Here is a 16868-nt window from a genome sequence, read left to right as displayed (position 1 = left end):
TGTCCCCCCCTTCTCATTAGTATGCAGCCCATGCATATCACATTGGGTATTGGTACAGTAAATCGGTATATGGCTGATACCTTTGGGTCTGTGCCATTTAGGAAAAACTGGTTCAACTATATAAACCATATATTTTCTGAAAGCTTAGACCCTCAGGATGTGATCGAACATGATATGAGACATGTCCCACCCTCCTCATTAGTATGCAGCCCATGCATAACACATTGGGTATTGGTAAATCGGGTATATGGCTGATACCTTTGGGTCTGTGCCATTTAGAAAAAACTGGTTCAACTATATAAACCATATATTTTCTGAAAGCTTAGACCCTAAGGATGTGATCTAACATGACATGAGACATGTCCCTCCCTCCTCATTAGTATGCTGCCCATACATTACACATTGGGTATTGGTAAATCGGGTATATGGCTGATACCTTTAGATCTGTGCTATTTAGGTACATGGTACAGACCAAAATGTATTGAATTGCATTGAATTAGCATAGATTAGCTATAGCTGATAAGCCTATTTGATATATTTCATGCGTATGCATGCTTTTTAAACATATATATATGCTGTGTTTACAGTAGTAGTATACATTTGAAAACAGTATATAATGGTTAATATAATTAATTCATGAACTTTGTCATGTTTTCAAGTATTATCTATACGGACCTGACTTTTACCATTGACAGGCACATCAACCGTTTGGTAGAGCATGTTTTCAAACAATTATTCAACTATGAAAATATTTTTTTTCTTAATGTAAGTTAATACAAAGTGTTATTCCACTTCAGTTTAACATAATAATGAAGAAAAGTTTAGCTTTAAAAACTTGGTAGATGTGACTCCACAAAATATGGCCGAAATCGCGTAAATTAATTTCTTAAATCGCGTATGATGAGAAGGTGTGGCCTTCGATATTACAGAGGTACTGAGCAAATATTTTGTGCTTAATATGTAGTACTCAAGTGGTAGATATGGGTCCATATGTTTAAATTTAAAACAGTTTGGTAGAGCACACTTTAAGACACCATATTTTAACAAAAAATCAAACGGTTGAGCAGTCAGTTAAAGGGTTAAACAATATTTCTATCGGGCGCCTACCATGGACTAGGCTGATCTGCCAGCGATTCCTTTTCGATTTCTTAAAAGATTGAGCTTGGTCTGGCGAAAGCCAGACTAACCATGGACCTCATAGTTGCAAAATGCAAGGGAACATTAATCAGCATATTATTTGCACAAACAATAACGGACAGTAGCTCTTCAACTTGGCCCGTTAAAATGTATGAACAGTTTAGCAACGCATTTCATGAAGGGCCTTTTGGACATGTCAGTTATTTACACCACTGGGTAAAACGGCATTTTGTTTTAGACTACTGGTATTCTAGGCTACTGGCTGAATATCATATGAACTAGATGACTAAACTTATGCATATGTAGAAGAAGAAACATTCACAAAAATCCATGACATGACCTCTCTTCTTGATAGCTGTTGAAAATTGCATGGAACTGACAGGGATTGTTTTATTTAATAATAAATAAATAAATAAATAAATATATGCTAAATAAATAAATATATAATAAATAAATAATGCTGCTACCCTCTGCTTTCCCCAAATACAATGTAGCCTACAGGTGTACCTTTCATCAGTCCAATTGCAATGGATGGACTGTGATGAACTGCCCTACTTGTGATTGTTTAGAGATTTTAAAGGTTTTATAACAATGCTACAAATTTTTTGGCAAGTGCTACAAATCTATTCACCTTTGCAGCGCCAGTAGGCTACTTTGTGTGCGGCCCGCAAACACACATTCCAAACAAGCATACACAAAAGTTTCAAGAGTGGGGGATGGAGTAGAAGATGGAGACAAATTCATTAATATGATTTATTTTCGCGGAATGGATGTACAGGACTGAGCGGCGGTCATATTTTGTACCGCTATGCGGTACATCTAGTTTTATGTCCCTACAGGAAGGTTATTTCTCTTCCTACACTATGACAATTTCACCATAATATCATCACTTAAGAGCCAAAAATACAGTTGAATTTGTATTATATTAGGTATAAAACTAGATATATCAGAGCATAACTAAGTCAAGCTTAATTTAGTTCATATTTGAAAAGACTTGTAATTAAATAAAATTAAGTTTTTAAATAGATTTTACAGCATTTTCAACCATTGCACACCATATGGCAACAAATTACCAACTACCCCCTTTAATTTTTTTTTTCAAACTTTCTATTATTTAAACCATTTTAAGTAAGAAAATACATTAAAAACATTTGTTTTAAGTGTAGGTGATTATCTTAATTTATTACACGGCTCTTCAGAGTGCTGCAGAAAGTTCCATTCCGCTGCGCGTCGGGGTTCTGTTCTCCCTGTCGGGACTTATTTTCTGATAATTACCGGCGGACAATACATTATCCCTTACTTAAGACAGGCGGAATGCACACTGTTGCATGTAAATGAACATTCCAGAGAGTTCAACAGAGTGGCCATTAAAGATGTGGTCAAAGGCACAAGGTGGGCAGAGCAAGACAACAATTAATGTATCTGTTACATTTGTTGATACATGTAGCTAGTTAGATATCCTTTAAAATGCCCTTGCCACATCTCTTGGAACAGAATGTTATATTGCTAATCAGGATATGCCATTTTGAGTGTTTGGTCCATCTCTCACATGTTAAACTGCACCAAAATGCGTACCATGACATATTCTGTATAATAATTTGTCTAACACATTTGCAACTTTGGAGCTAGTTACCGAGACAAAAAATGTATATCTTAGGCTACATCTTTGCTGATGATTCCAGACATTCTGGCACTGGCTGTGCTGTAGTGTGACTTGTGGGAGCAGACACCAGACTAATTACTCTTCCCAGACAAGGGTTTAACCCTCTTAACATAAAAAAACAGCCAAAATATATGTTAACTTTTAGGGTATCGGATTGAATCAGATTAATTGCATCAACCTAACACAGGTTTGCTGCTGATTTGTTGCTAATGCAGAAATATATCTGGCATAATGTGCATAATTTTCTAATATATGGAACATTTTTGCAGCAATGATGTCACGACCTCACGACCAATAGCTGCCCATTCCATGATGACACTGTAAAAAACCCGGTCTCTGTAGGCAGAACAGGCTTTGCCCAAACAAAAACAAAACCCTGTGTGGAGTTTCTCTGGGAATACTGAAGGTACTGTAGGGGTGAACTACTCTGGTATGTTTCTTTTGGTCAGTATGGCTACGTCAGGCTAGTGAAATTCCTGACTGCACCTTTAATTTAGGCAGATGCTATTTGTGATCAGTACGAACGATTTGTATTGACACGTTTCGGCACCTCTACGCCGTGGCAAAGCAAACACAAGTTCCTGGGTGTTTTTAGCAAGCAGTGACATGTACAGCCAGGCACACAGATACTGTATATCTTTGACACAGCATCAGAAATCTTGATCTGTGGCACCAAGGACAAAGATGAGACGGTGTTTTCCATGAGGCCAAGCCGAGTCTGTCAGCTAGAAGGCATTACATTGACCACCAAGGACTCACATGAAAGGCCCCATTTCACCACATTTCCCACAACTTTAAATAGTTTATTTGAGGTCTTAATAAAGAATCTTTGTCATACTTTGGTTAAAATACCCGAAAGAAGAACCACCACAGCACCGTATTCAACCCTGTCTGAACAGCCCTGTTCAGAGCACCCTGTTTATGTGTCTGTTCCTTTACAGACATATTGTATAATGGTTTAACTCAGATGTTTTTATAACAGGTCCTGAGCTTACTGAATGAAAGCAAAAGTTCACACTTTTGTTCTTCAGTTATGAGTGGAATCTTGGTCCAGATAAGTAAAATTGTGGTGGTTTTATTCAACATGCTAAACTATTCTACCTCACATTGTGCAAGAAGTTCTTAACAACTCACTGAATCACAAATCCAGACCTAGGCAGCCAATAATAATGAGTGGATTTAGTTATTTCTGAGTTTTTGCATTGGTAGCCATCCCAATACATTTGTAAATCTGGGATCTTAAGAGCCTATGTTGAGTACAAATATGTCTTCTAAAGGCCTAAACAGAGCCCAGCTAAAATCTCCAATAAAATTTTGATCATCTTTGAGGGACAGCTATGACCATGCAAGATCATCCAGACCAAACGTGACGGTTTTGTTACATACTATTCCTATTTATGTACCAGCAAGTAAAAATTGAGCCTCCTACATGGTTTAGTTCTTGTGCTATGGGCTTGTGAACGTTGACAAAAAAAAGGCCAAACAAACACCCCCTCCCCCTGTAAAACTGGCTGTATCTTGGAAAGTATTGATCTTACATAAAAGAGACCTAAGTGCGTTTGCCATGGTTGAATTGAAGTGTAATGACCCTTTCACTATGGATGGCCACTCACACTTGGGTGTCGTAGGGTGATATATTGTAGGCTACGATGCATATCTATTGTGCTTCACAACTGGGGTTTAAAAAAAAAACTGCTTTTGCAGCTTCTTTTGCAGCTTACACACGCAGATATCACACCTACACACATATCTCCATTCCTTGCATGGTGTTAACTACTTGTACCAAAGTATTAAAAAGAAATGTCCCTACTGGAGTTCAATAAAGGCATTTGGCTTTCTAATTCCATGCAAAAGTAATGTTAAGATATTTAACAAATGCGTCCGTTCAGAGTGCATTAAAAACAAACAAATAAAAAAAAAAACACATCAGCTGAGAATCTAAGACTCTTTAGTAATCACCTTCTCTAACCATTGTTGTGCTACCATCTACTTGTTAATACTGTGGGTGCAAATCCTACCTACATCTGTGAAGTTGCAGTAGTCACATCCTCAGAGGTTGACATCACTAAAATGAGTAGAGGACCTCCTCTTGTGATTGTCCTGGCAGTAGCATTGGTCTTTGGCTTAGTAGTTGAACTCTGACATTGCACTTCATTCATTTTAGTTGTTCTGACATAATTCAGCTGTTTGGCTTTATCAGCACTGTGCTCTCTTTTTACTCAACATAGTGGTGAAGGCATTTTGCTCTTAAAGGAGAACTCAAGCAAGTTTTCACATAGATCTCTGTTTCTCGAGGTCACCGTGTACTATAGGTACAAAAAAAAAGGGCGCTACCTAGCTTGAGTAGCTGCAGCCAACGGCTAGAGCAGCCAGGCAGCAAGTGCTACATGATTTTAAACATTTTCCTTTAAGATAATTGTGATTTAATGTATTGGGGCCATTCACAATCCTACCAGAATGTTCCTGTAGCTTAGAGGAAGCCCAAGCAATGCCACTGCCATTCAACCACTGTCTATTAGCCCTTCTGTGTTAAGGTGCGTTGTATCATTCCCTCAACCAAGGAGGTAATGTTTCCAGGACTGCGTTTGTGTGTCTGTCAACACAATTACAGAAACGCAACAAGGCTAATTTTAAATGAAACGTGTGGGAAGGGTGTAGCAGGGGCTTAGAATGAACACGTTGGCACTGATCTGAACCGAGGGGTGGCTCCAGGCTTTTTTCCCTTTAACACTTACTGTAATGTTGCGAGAACAGGCATTTGGCCTTGGTGAAGGCCTGAGATCTCTGAGTGCCCTTCTAGCTGTGTGTGTGTTTGTGTGCATGTGTACGTGTGCCGGCTGTGCAGCAGGCACGGTGTTTGTTTTTTTATTTCTGGAGTGGGGAGAAGGCCCTGATATGCTTCAGGTAGAATGGGCATACAATGGGAGTTGAAAGAGGACTTACCTTGAACTCAACTGCACCCTGTCAAGACAAGTATTACCCATCTGTGCATCTATGGGGCCTTTTAATTAAAAAAAAAAAAACATTGAAAATAAAAGCAGAAAAGGGATGGTGAACACAATTTAAAAAATTCAATGTGGCTTCTGCAGATGAGGATAATTAAACTCTTTAAGCCAGGCCCATAAGGGCAATTAGCATGTTCCGTGGGAAAGTGAAAACTTTTCTCAAAGGCAGTCAAGATGACAATTTAAAAAAAAAAATGAAATCCAATTTAGGGAGAATCAAATTTACGTCCTATTCTTTGGAAACTGAAAGACTGCTTTTTGCTCAAGGAACTCAAGGAACTTCATGAAAGCCTTATTGAGCATCTGTTTGGCATCATATAAACCCATACAAACAGTGAAAACAGAGAAGACTACTCATATTCCTCATTCACTGTATTACTAGGGTGTCTTTGGGTTGCATTAGGCAGAGAAAGTGACAATGTATGTAAGTATATATACACACTCTTTTGATCCCGTGAGTGAAATTTGGTCTCTGCATTGATGAGTACTTTACATAAAGAGCACCTTTATCCTATTCACATGTACAAATATCAGTGTAAAAATAAGTGTGATTGCGTAAGCAAGCACTGTTGGGCAGTGCTTGCTTACGCACTCTCTTTGTGGGTGCCAGATAAACACATTTATGTGACAATGTGACTACATTGTTCTTTTTGTCTCAAAAGGCTGTATCTTTAATAGACCTTAAGAGCTGGTGATGTCCTTAATCAAAGATTAATTTTCAACTTAGTTATACATAGTTATGTAGACAATACCAGTACTTTTGTATTGTGTTTCATTGTCATTTACCAAATATATGATTTATTTCAATGTATGTCAATATTAGTGAAAATGTTGAAAGTGTACTAATGGAATGGTATATCCGGTCAGACAGGTGATCTTTGGTAAGGACAATCACTTTTCAGAATTGCATCCTCCTAGACTAACAACAACAACAACAACAAAAACTTGTTGATGAACTTAAAGTAAGAACAAAATAGTCTTAGTTTGGATTTCCTTCCCATGCCATATGTCACAACATGCTCTTCCTCTTGTCTCAATATCAGTATGTGAGATCTAAATGTCCACCAGCACAGGCTGGTAAAAGTTGTTGACCTGGACCTAGTTTGGACCTAGTTGTTGACCTGGACCTAGTTTACTAATTGCTCTAGCCACAATAATAGTAAACATTCTCTTTTTTATTAATTGTTTTTTATCTTTTTGGAGTCCATCCTGACAGGATGAGAGCTGTGCCTGTGCTGTGCCAGGAGAGGACTGAGCTTGCAGCTGTCATCCCCTCTGTCGCCCCCTAGTGGCTCCAGGCTGCTCCTCCAGCTGACTTAGGAGTTCAGCAAAACTCCAGTATGCACCACCAGCTCTCTCTTCTCAGGTAATTATTTCTTTTATCCTGTGACCAAAAACAGTGAGCGACATTTCCCACTGGGTATCCCCTCCATAGTGCTAATGGGGGGCCATTATTTAAATAAATGGGGGGTAACAGCATCGGGTTGGTGACCCCCTCAAAGCGATGGGCCTCTCCATTTTGGCACACCTGCCGAGACAAGGTAACGTTTATAACTGACACCTTCCTGGGCAGGAAGAGGGGGGGACAAAAAAAAAATCCCAAATCACCGTCAGGGTCAGAGTTGGAGGAGCGCATTGGGTTTATTACATCCCAAATATATCCATTTACTAAAGCGTTGCTCTTGTGGTTGCCAGGTTACCAACTAATAAAGGTAGCGAAGCGCAGCAGCAGGAAAACAGGAGTAAGATGTTGACTTTGAGATAAGTACCTCTTGAAATTAAACAGAGCCATCACAACACGTTCAAAATAACATTTCCAAAGGTGAACTCTAAATACCCCTCCGCTCGGCGTCGGGTGAGAGGATCTTTGTGTTCTTTAATGCTCCAAAAACACGGAATTTGCATAGCAGTTAGCTTAGTTGGGACCAATTAATTACTAATGTTTTAATTGCATCATATGAAGAGGGTAATATCGTACTTTGGAAGGGTCCCCCCCCCTACCGTTCTGCCGTGTGTGTATGTGGATGCGTGATGTCGGCCCAGCACTCGGGTGTGTCCTTATTAAAGTAAACAAAAAGATAATTACACTGTTTCGCAGTCCAAACATTGGTGTTGGAACAGCCTGGGGAATCATTGTAGAACTGGATGTGAGGCCCTTCAATGTGATTGGCCCTCATCATCACAACTGCACGCACCCTGACCGCGCTCAGCCCTCACTCACTCTCTTCTGGAGGTGAGCTGAGGGCCAGGTCAAGGTCGACAAAACTGTTTGGATGGAGCCGATTGCTCCGCTGAACATGTGAGAGACTTACACCAGCCGACCCTGCAGTGCACACTATACACACACACTCTAACGAAAACACGGGGGCTGCTGAGCACATGTTCAAACTGACATTCTATTCTATGCGAGAAGTAGTAGTACTTATTGCTGCCCTAACATGTCCTTGTCCCACTGTACCTTGATTGTTGACGTTGCTTTGGATGAAAGCATCAGCTAAATAACTAAATGTAAATGTAAAATGTTCGGTCATGCCAACAACTAGATGTACCGCATAGCAGTACAAAATATGACCCTACGCTCAGTCCTGTACATCCTTTCGCCGAAAATAAATCGTGCTCGTCAATTTGTCTCCTGCTCCATCCCTTACTCTTGCAACTTTTGTGTATGCTTGTGTGTGTGTGCCTGTGTGCGTGTGTGTGTCCCTGTGGGTGGGTGCGTGCGTGCGTACGTGAACGCGTGTGAGTGTGTCTGTGTGTGTGGATGTGTGTTTGTGCATGTGTGTATGTCAACTTGTCCTCATCTCCTATAAAGCCTGACTGATATGAGATTTTGAAGGCCAATACCGATTTAGATATTTCAGTTTTTCAAAAACTGATAAATTGGCCGAGTCATTTTTAACAAACACAATGCAAAAATGCTCTCCCATAACAAGGTTCTAATCAAGGTGGTGGGGCATTATGTATTTGAATAGCCCAACTATCTAGTTTGCTATTGAAAGGCTCATACAGTAAATCATTTTTTTTAAAGAGAAACTATGCAGTTTTAGCAATAGCAATTTGCTTGCAGGTCTCTCTGCAGAGCTCCCAGCAGAAGTGTCCCAGCCCTGTGCTGTATATCTTCCATCAGCAAACCATCGCAATAGCGAACGTTAGCGTTCTGGCTAACTAACTTAGCTCCTGTCAATATGGTCAGAAAAGAATGGGATGACAGTCAAAAGAGGCAATTACAGTGCTGTTATCAATTTGCTTGGTATAACCGTGTTTATGTTTCACAAATACACCAACGATCAAACTAGCCTCCATCACTCAACCAATGCTAAGGTTAAACAAACCCATATGGAGTTAAATAAACATTCTCAGGTTTATTTCGGCTTCAAGAAGAAATGGGAATTTCATATCATGTGAAAATCATCCTACCATGAATACACAAGCCACAAAGCTCTGAAACTGTAAGCTAAAAATTCCACGAAACTTGGCATACCCCTAGAGGATCTCAGGTTAATCATACACATGACATTTGGTGCAGTTCAGAAAATTGCAACTGAAGATTAAAGCAGTATGATATTGCACACTAATGTTTTTACTGGGGGCAAATCACAAATGAGTGGTTATGGGCTAGGTTAATGTGGGCCCTTGGGACAAACATACCAAAACAATTTTGTGGGGCGGGAGTGGCCCCCGGGGACCAAATGAAATTTTTCCGTAAAAGTCTAGTAGGGCTACATGCCACCAAGTTCCCGGGTGACAATCTTATATAGGTTATATCCCTATATAACCACTATGCTAGCGGTCATAATTATACCTTTAACAGCACACAATGAATCACAAAACACACAAGGATGCCTCCCTCTAATTTCTCTGTCTATTTATCCATCTCTGAATCTCTGTCTCTCTCAGGAAACAGTGGTTTGCTGCAATATAAACAGAAGGGGTCCTGAAGAAATATTATTCTTGTGCTACTTCTTCTTCTTAAAATGCTTCATATTTTCAAACATTACACTCATACATAAAATACTATTATACAATGAAGCATAGCAGGCTCTATATACACCTGACACTTTCCTCACCTGAATTTTTGAGTTTAATGGTATGGACTATTTTAATTGTGGTCTGCAAAATAGTAACTTATTGACCAACTTAAAGTAACTCATGTATAGTGTACCATGGGAACTCTACAGGTCTCCCAATATCCACATAAAAGTATCTCTGCACTGAATGGTAGCATGCTTTTTAATTCCTTATTCTGTGTCTAAGTTTGGCATATCGTTTGTATGCATGCTTCTCTCTCACTCTCTGCTATTGTGTATGTGTGTGTATGTGTCTGTGTGTGTGTGTGTGTGTGTGTGTGTGTGTCTCTTTGTGCATTTGTGTGCGTGTTTGCAGTCGTTTGCACACTAAAGTCTTTCCCACCATCACGTCCTCTCCCACACTGACCCCTCCCATCACCTGGGCCCGACCCTTCAGAAAAGGGCCCCGGAGTGATGTCATCGCCGGGATCTATAGATTGACTGGAAGGCCGTCGAGGGCTGATGCAATTAAGGGCCAGAAAACACACAGAGTAAAAGCTGTGTACATAAAGAGCTGCTGCCATGGGGCTTGAACAAAAGCCGGGGCAGAGCCTCATTTAGCACGGTGGCTCTTAAGGACTGGCCCCCCAGCTCCTTATCAGAGGGCCAAAGACCCTGCCCCAACGGCGGGGGTGGGAGCGGATGACCACGAAGACAGGCAGGCCGCTGGGTGTTGCTAGGATGTTTCTAAGAGGCTCAAGAGAGCTGAACTGTCATTGTGTGGCACAATCAAGGTGTCAGGTAATTACGGGCAATGACATCTTGAGGACTGCTTGAGTAGTGGTGATCAGAGGCAGATTCACACATTTGAAGGCATATACACATGCTCTGTTTTACTCCTTGGTCCAGTTTGAGGCAGATTCACACATTTGAAGGCATATACACATGCTCTGTTTTACTCCTTGGTCCAGTTTGAGGCAGATTCACACATTTGAAGGCATATACACATGCTCTGTTTTACTCCTTGGTCCAGTTTGAGGCAGATTTACACATTTGAAGGCATATACACATGCTCTGTTTTACTCCTTGGTACGGCAGATCCATGTGTATACAGGCACAGGATCTAAATAGGATCTTCTTTTAGTTCAGTGGTCACCATTACACTAACACTCACATTCAAACTCTTCATGCACATTTGTACATTTATGTTTTGAATCAGTGCTTGTTGAATACAGTTTAAGGTCCAAAAACATGACACACATGACAGGATTACCTGTGGTAATTAGGTTTTCATCTAAGTTTGTTTTATTACATTTTACATGATTGTTATATCATGGCATGTTCAGGAATGCATAGGTAATGTTAGCTTTTCACACATGCACACATTTGTTTTCCTTCTTTTAACAATTTGCTTCCTGATTTGCTCTATTACTGTCACACTTTTAACGGTCGTGGAGAGTGTACCGAACACGTTTCCTATTTCACCCAAAACCTGCTCTGTCCCCTTTCTGGATATCAAAAGTCAGCTCTTGTTCTGCATGTTTTTTTCCCTTTTGCAGCACAGCACAGTCTTACATATTCAAACCTCTGTCTCCGGCACTGATTGAACGCAGCCCTGATGTCAGTCTAATCACAGCCAGGTACGCAGGGAGAAGAGCATAGTCAGTCCAGGCTGTTTAGCCGTGCTTTTTCCTACGCCATTTGGCTGCAGAGGTGAAACCAAACAGTCCCTTGTGATTGCAGAGAAACTGTAGCTAGTCAATCTCTGGCCAAATTTATTTGATCCTGGTCTTCTGCAAGGGCCACCAAATGTTTATGTCAATCAGGGGGTGGGTGGGGAGGTGGAGGTCACGGCCATTTGCCCTCATGGGGTTTTCTCCAACCACCTCTCGGGATGTGCAGCACGGGATCTGCACACAATGCCTGCCCCTGCTCATCTGAAGGCCCAGGTGTCACGCTCAGACATGGGTCCCCTTAGCCTCCACCTCACCCCAACCCACCCCCCGGCCCTTGCTTCTTCATGAAAGAGAGTCTTATTAGCATTTTCTCATTAGCACGGCACTTTTATCATTCAAATCTGGGGGAGGGAGGGCGCTATCAGTCGTCCTCTTGTGCGCTCAGGTTGCCCCCGACAACAAAGTGGAGGGAGCTGGCATGATGAAGATGGGGCGCACCCATCTCTCCGAGGCCATGGAATGGAATGATGAGGTGGATCGCCACAATTCACCAAGCCCACTACAGAACCCTTGTGCATCTTCCCTTCCAGCCACTGAATGCCTTCGACGACTTTCGCTAGATCAGGAATGCAGAATGGTTTTGTACCTAATCAACGAAGATTGCTGGGGAGAAATGAACAATTGTGATTGTGGGGTCACCTAAGATAAGAGGTGGTAGAGTCTGCTCGCCAGCGAAGGAAAAAAAAAAAGGTGAAGAATTTGACGTCTTGAGAGCATGTGATTCATTCAGAAAGGCTCCTCTGAGGGATACCACTGCGCATTGACCGTTGCACAACACCGTCTCCTTTTAGGGGAGGGAGGACAACATTGCATGCTTCATGGCCAAAAGATTTCACTTCCCTCAATTAAGGTGATGCTGATATTCAATTACACTGATCCTTAGCTACAAAACAGCAAACACATCCACATACACACAGCTCACCAAACTTAATGCTTAAAACATGACCAGTGCTGCACATAGCAGCAGTAAAACATGAGGAGACACCAAAGACTCTTGAGAAAACACATATGTGCTCAAATGTGTTTCCAACAGGGACAAGAACACCCCTCCAGAGGATGCATCAACAACACAGAACCCCCCACCCGCAGAGCAGGTGCCAGGGCTTGCATGTCTCACCGTCTGATCCTTAATATCCCCGATGTCAATCTCCCAAAATTTATATATATATTTTAATTTGTGCTCTTATATTAACCAGAAATAATCACTTCAGAATGAATAGCACATTATTAAGCCTTCTAGTGGCTCTCACTGTGTTTTATCTGTGGTTTGTATCAGTGTGAAATTCATCTCCAGCCATTCTTCAGTCTGAATACGTTTTATATGAGCCCCCATTTATCATCGCCTGTCAGCTCTTAAATGTAGCATTATTCATTGTAGAGTTATAAATTGGAATCATTAAACAGTTTTTCATTTAATCTGATGCAATAATGGCTCTCCCTTTATTGGCTTGTGAAAAGAAAATAGTAAATACAATTGTCTGTCAAGATGGGCAGAGATAGAGGTCTCTCTATCCCTCTCTCTATCTCTCTCTCACTTTCTCTCGCTCTACCTCCATCTCCCGCTTTCTTTCTCTCCCCCGCTTGCGCACCGATGAAATGAAACGAGTCCAGCGGAGGCGGCGGGATCAATGTCAGGAGATTTGTTCCGACTTTCAAAGTGAAGGGGAGCGGGTTGAGCGGAGATGGCGTCGTCGTGAAAAGTACTGTGAAGCCTCTCATGAATGAGCTCACCTTTGGGCGCCTGTTTGCTTTTTTTTTGTTTCTTTCCCTCTCCATCCTCTGAGTCACATCAATCAGAGGATTCCTTTTCAACTCCCAGACACAGATTTCCAAGCGCACGTTTACAACTGAGACACACAACCTGACACCGACGAACTCAATTCGATTTTCAACTAAATGTTTTTTTGTAGCATTTCCTGATTCAGGGACCTCCATTCACTTGACAGCTGACATCTGCCAGATAGCCAGTGTTTAGATTGCTAGCGCCTTCCAGAAAGGGAAAATATGAGTTCAGATGTGGTAGGCCTCTATATTTTTCTAGGGACCTATAGCTTATGAGACATAAAGTACTGTGACTGAATTTTAACTTTAGGTTTATGCATCTGTTAGGAAATGTATCAGACTGTTAAAGTGGTTTAGATTTATATACACAGCAAGCTACTTTATAAGGTATGTCCATATCATTTTTTCAACATTTTTTTTACTTTGAATCTCGGACATTATTGTAGCATAGGCCCAACCAGTTGATTTGATGGGTACATCACTGACAGCTTGTTAGATTGGTCATTTATTATTAAGGTAAATACGATCTTAAATGTAGGTACTCAGTGTTATTTAACAAATTACACACTGAATTCTAAATGATCAATGAATTGCACATGCTGTGATGCTTTAAAGGCAATCCAATGTTGTCATCCAAGGAGTAATTTGGAAAAACATTTACATTTATTCATTTAGCAGACACTTTTATCCAAAGCGACTTACATAAGAATAGAACATTCAAGCTACAGTGCAGAGGAGACCTTAGCTAGGAATTACTACTGCATTTGTCAATACTATTACTTTTTTTTTTTTTTTTTTTTTTTTTTTAAAAGACCTTAAGAAAACATAGAAAGAGGATCAGTTGTTGATGGTCTTATAGACTGACCATAGTGAGGAGGGGAGCAACATTTCACATCAGTGCAAGCTCCTCGGAGGAGTGTGGGCAAAGACTGCCCCCCTTTTGTGAGATAACGGGAACTGTGTAGTTCTTCCAGTGTGGGGAGAGGGCAGCCGACGACCTTTTGAGCTGCCAGGCTTATATTGACATTGTGCAGGTGCTTATGGCATTCTCACCACTGTATAGCATTCGATAAAAGATAAAGGACTCTATGACCTTGAAGTGTGACCTTGCTAACCTGAATACTTCCTCTCATCTATATTGTATTGTTCCCTCACTCTGCCTCGGGTACAGAATAAATGTGTTTAGGTTTTAGTACTAGATCTATAGAACGAGCAAGGCTACCATCTCACTGTTCGCTCACAGTTCAGACAGAGACAGCACATAGAATAGCTCGTCCTGTGTATGACAGGTCCCAGACCAGCGGCTGAACCGAGTTCTGTGACTTCTCATGAGAAAGGAAGTATAATTACCATTTATTGGATTGAGGAAATATTTGAGTGAAATAAATGACGTTTTGACAATGCACTACAATGTAGAGTAATGTGCAATGTTTTCATGCATACTACAATAGATGCCACATTATTTAGGGCATTACACATAAATACATAAATTATATTCTTACGCTGTTGAAAATGAACGTCCTGTATTTAGCTAAACTGAATTTGTTAAGATATTATGTATTACATTGTTTGCCCTGAAAGGAGAAGGGGTGTTGGGCTGAATGCACCACCTCTAGAATGTCATGAGTCTCTTTAGCCAATGCTGCCATCTACTGGCTCATTTACCTACATGGCCATAATGAGAAAGTTCTCAGAGAGGGTCTGGAGTCACTATTATTTATCAGGATCTGCTCAACATTAATCATTCAAGAATATAACTAGTTTATTTATTTTTTCCTAGACCAAAACATAACTCAAAACACTGTTTTACACAGAATGATTCCCTTCTAAATGGAATCAGAGAATATCTGAGACAGTTTGTTACTTAACAGTCTAATCCTCTGTTACTAATAAAAAACATCAGGGATACATGGTGCCCAAGACACTTGTATGGTGTGGTTGTGACGAACACTGTTCTATTGCACTTTCACCGTCATAGGGCACACCAACAACAGGCAAAGATTTCAGATTAATAGACTACGTGCATGAAAGGCTTTTCCTGTACGCTCATGTATTTCCGGTGGAGCGTTAACTGTGTTGTATAGACATCTTCTGTTATCTTCACTCCGACCCTGAATATCTTAACATACCGGTAAATCCTTCTTTATTATAACATGCTGATTCCCAGGTGAAAAACCCAACCGGGTCCGTGTAGACACTAATTACATAAAAAATAGCAGAAGGTTCAAACACACCTGGCTCTACTGGAAACAAACCAGCGCACAGAGAGCATTTTGTGCACATACTCTATTAAGAAACTGCCCCATAGACAAATGAAACATATTTATTCTCTTAACCCATGAGAATAAAAATATGAATCAATGTTTGTGTCTGAGCCAGTAATTGCATTGCATTAACCTTTATTCATCTTTTGGAGATACTGTTCAGTCTTAGCATTATCAAACAGCAACTCATGCAGGTAATGGATCCATTAAGTGTTGATCCTTGATTTATTTATTTTTTTGCAAAGAAGTTCCACTTTTGTCCAGAGGGTGGCACAATGGGTACAGATTATGTGGCACTACCATTGCTGTAGAGTGAACATCTGCACTTCAATCTGAACAGTTTGGAACATTCCCGTATCAATTAATTACATGGGTCACTGACAAAGAAAGAAAAAGTCTCTGATATGAAGGCGATTAGTAAGTATGAGAAGATGGAGATAATTCTGTTCACTCAGAACAAAGAAAAAAAAGTTTATTCCAACAGTCAAGCCTGTCTTCTCATCTTGATCCTTTTAATATGCATTTATTTTTTACCAGTAACTTTTTGCACCTTGCCTGGAGGCACTGGTCAAGTCCAAATGTGTCCTGAAAATTCCACTGTTATTGAATTGACAAAGGTTTATTTATTTTCCTCTACGGGCCCGTATTTCCACCTGCATGTTTAAAGTGTTTACAGGTAAACATTGAGGTGTGTATCTGTCTCCCTCTGTGTATGTATATATTCTGTGTTTGTACATGTTCGTGTGTGTGTGTGCTTGTGTGTGTGTGTGTGTTGAGTGGTAAGGAGAGAAGGTGAGTGTTGGTAGATTGATGAGAGAACATGGTGCAGTGAAGCAATAGATGGAATGCTCCGGCAAATGACAACAGAACTTCAAAGCACAATTCTCTGAATTCTCAGTGAACTGGAGGTTTAATATAGACATTTGGTTCTGTGTTAAAAGTCTGATCTGGTGAAACGTTTCCCACACATGCCAATTCAACCAGCCCATTGCAAACAGTCGATTAAAAGATACTTGATCACAAAGCACAGCTTTATCTCTATGTGAGTGTGTGGGGTCCAGGAAAACACATTCTGTCAAACTGATATCATAATCCACAATGATCGTTCACAGCAAAAGGTTTTTATGATGGCACCAAGCTGATGCTGAACAATATATCACAGTTCTTTGCATGGGAAGTTGAAGTCAATGAACTGGTCTGTAGATCCATTTAAATCTACAGTAAAAAGTATTTTGAAAGAAATCACACACATAGTAGTTTTAAAACTGTAAAGT

This window comes from Alosa alosa, chromosome 19, assembly GCF_017589495.1.
Source record: "Alosa alosa isolate M-15738 ecotype Scorff River chromosome 19, AALO_Geno_1.1, whole genome shotgun sequence".
Classification (NCBI taxonomy): Eukaryota; Metazoa; Chordata; class Actinopteri; order Clupeiformes; family Clupeidae; genus Alosa; species Alosa alosa.
The sequence above is the reverse complement of the archived record's forward strand: the minus strand, read 5'-3'. Positions refer to the sequence as shown.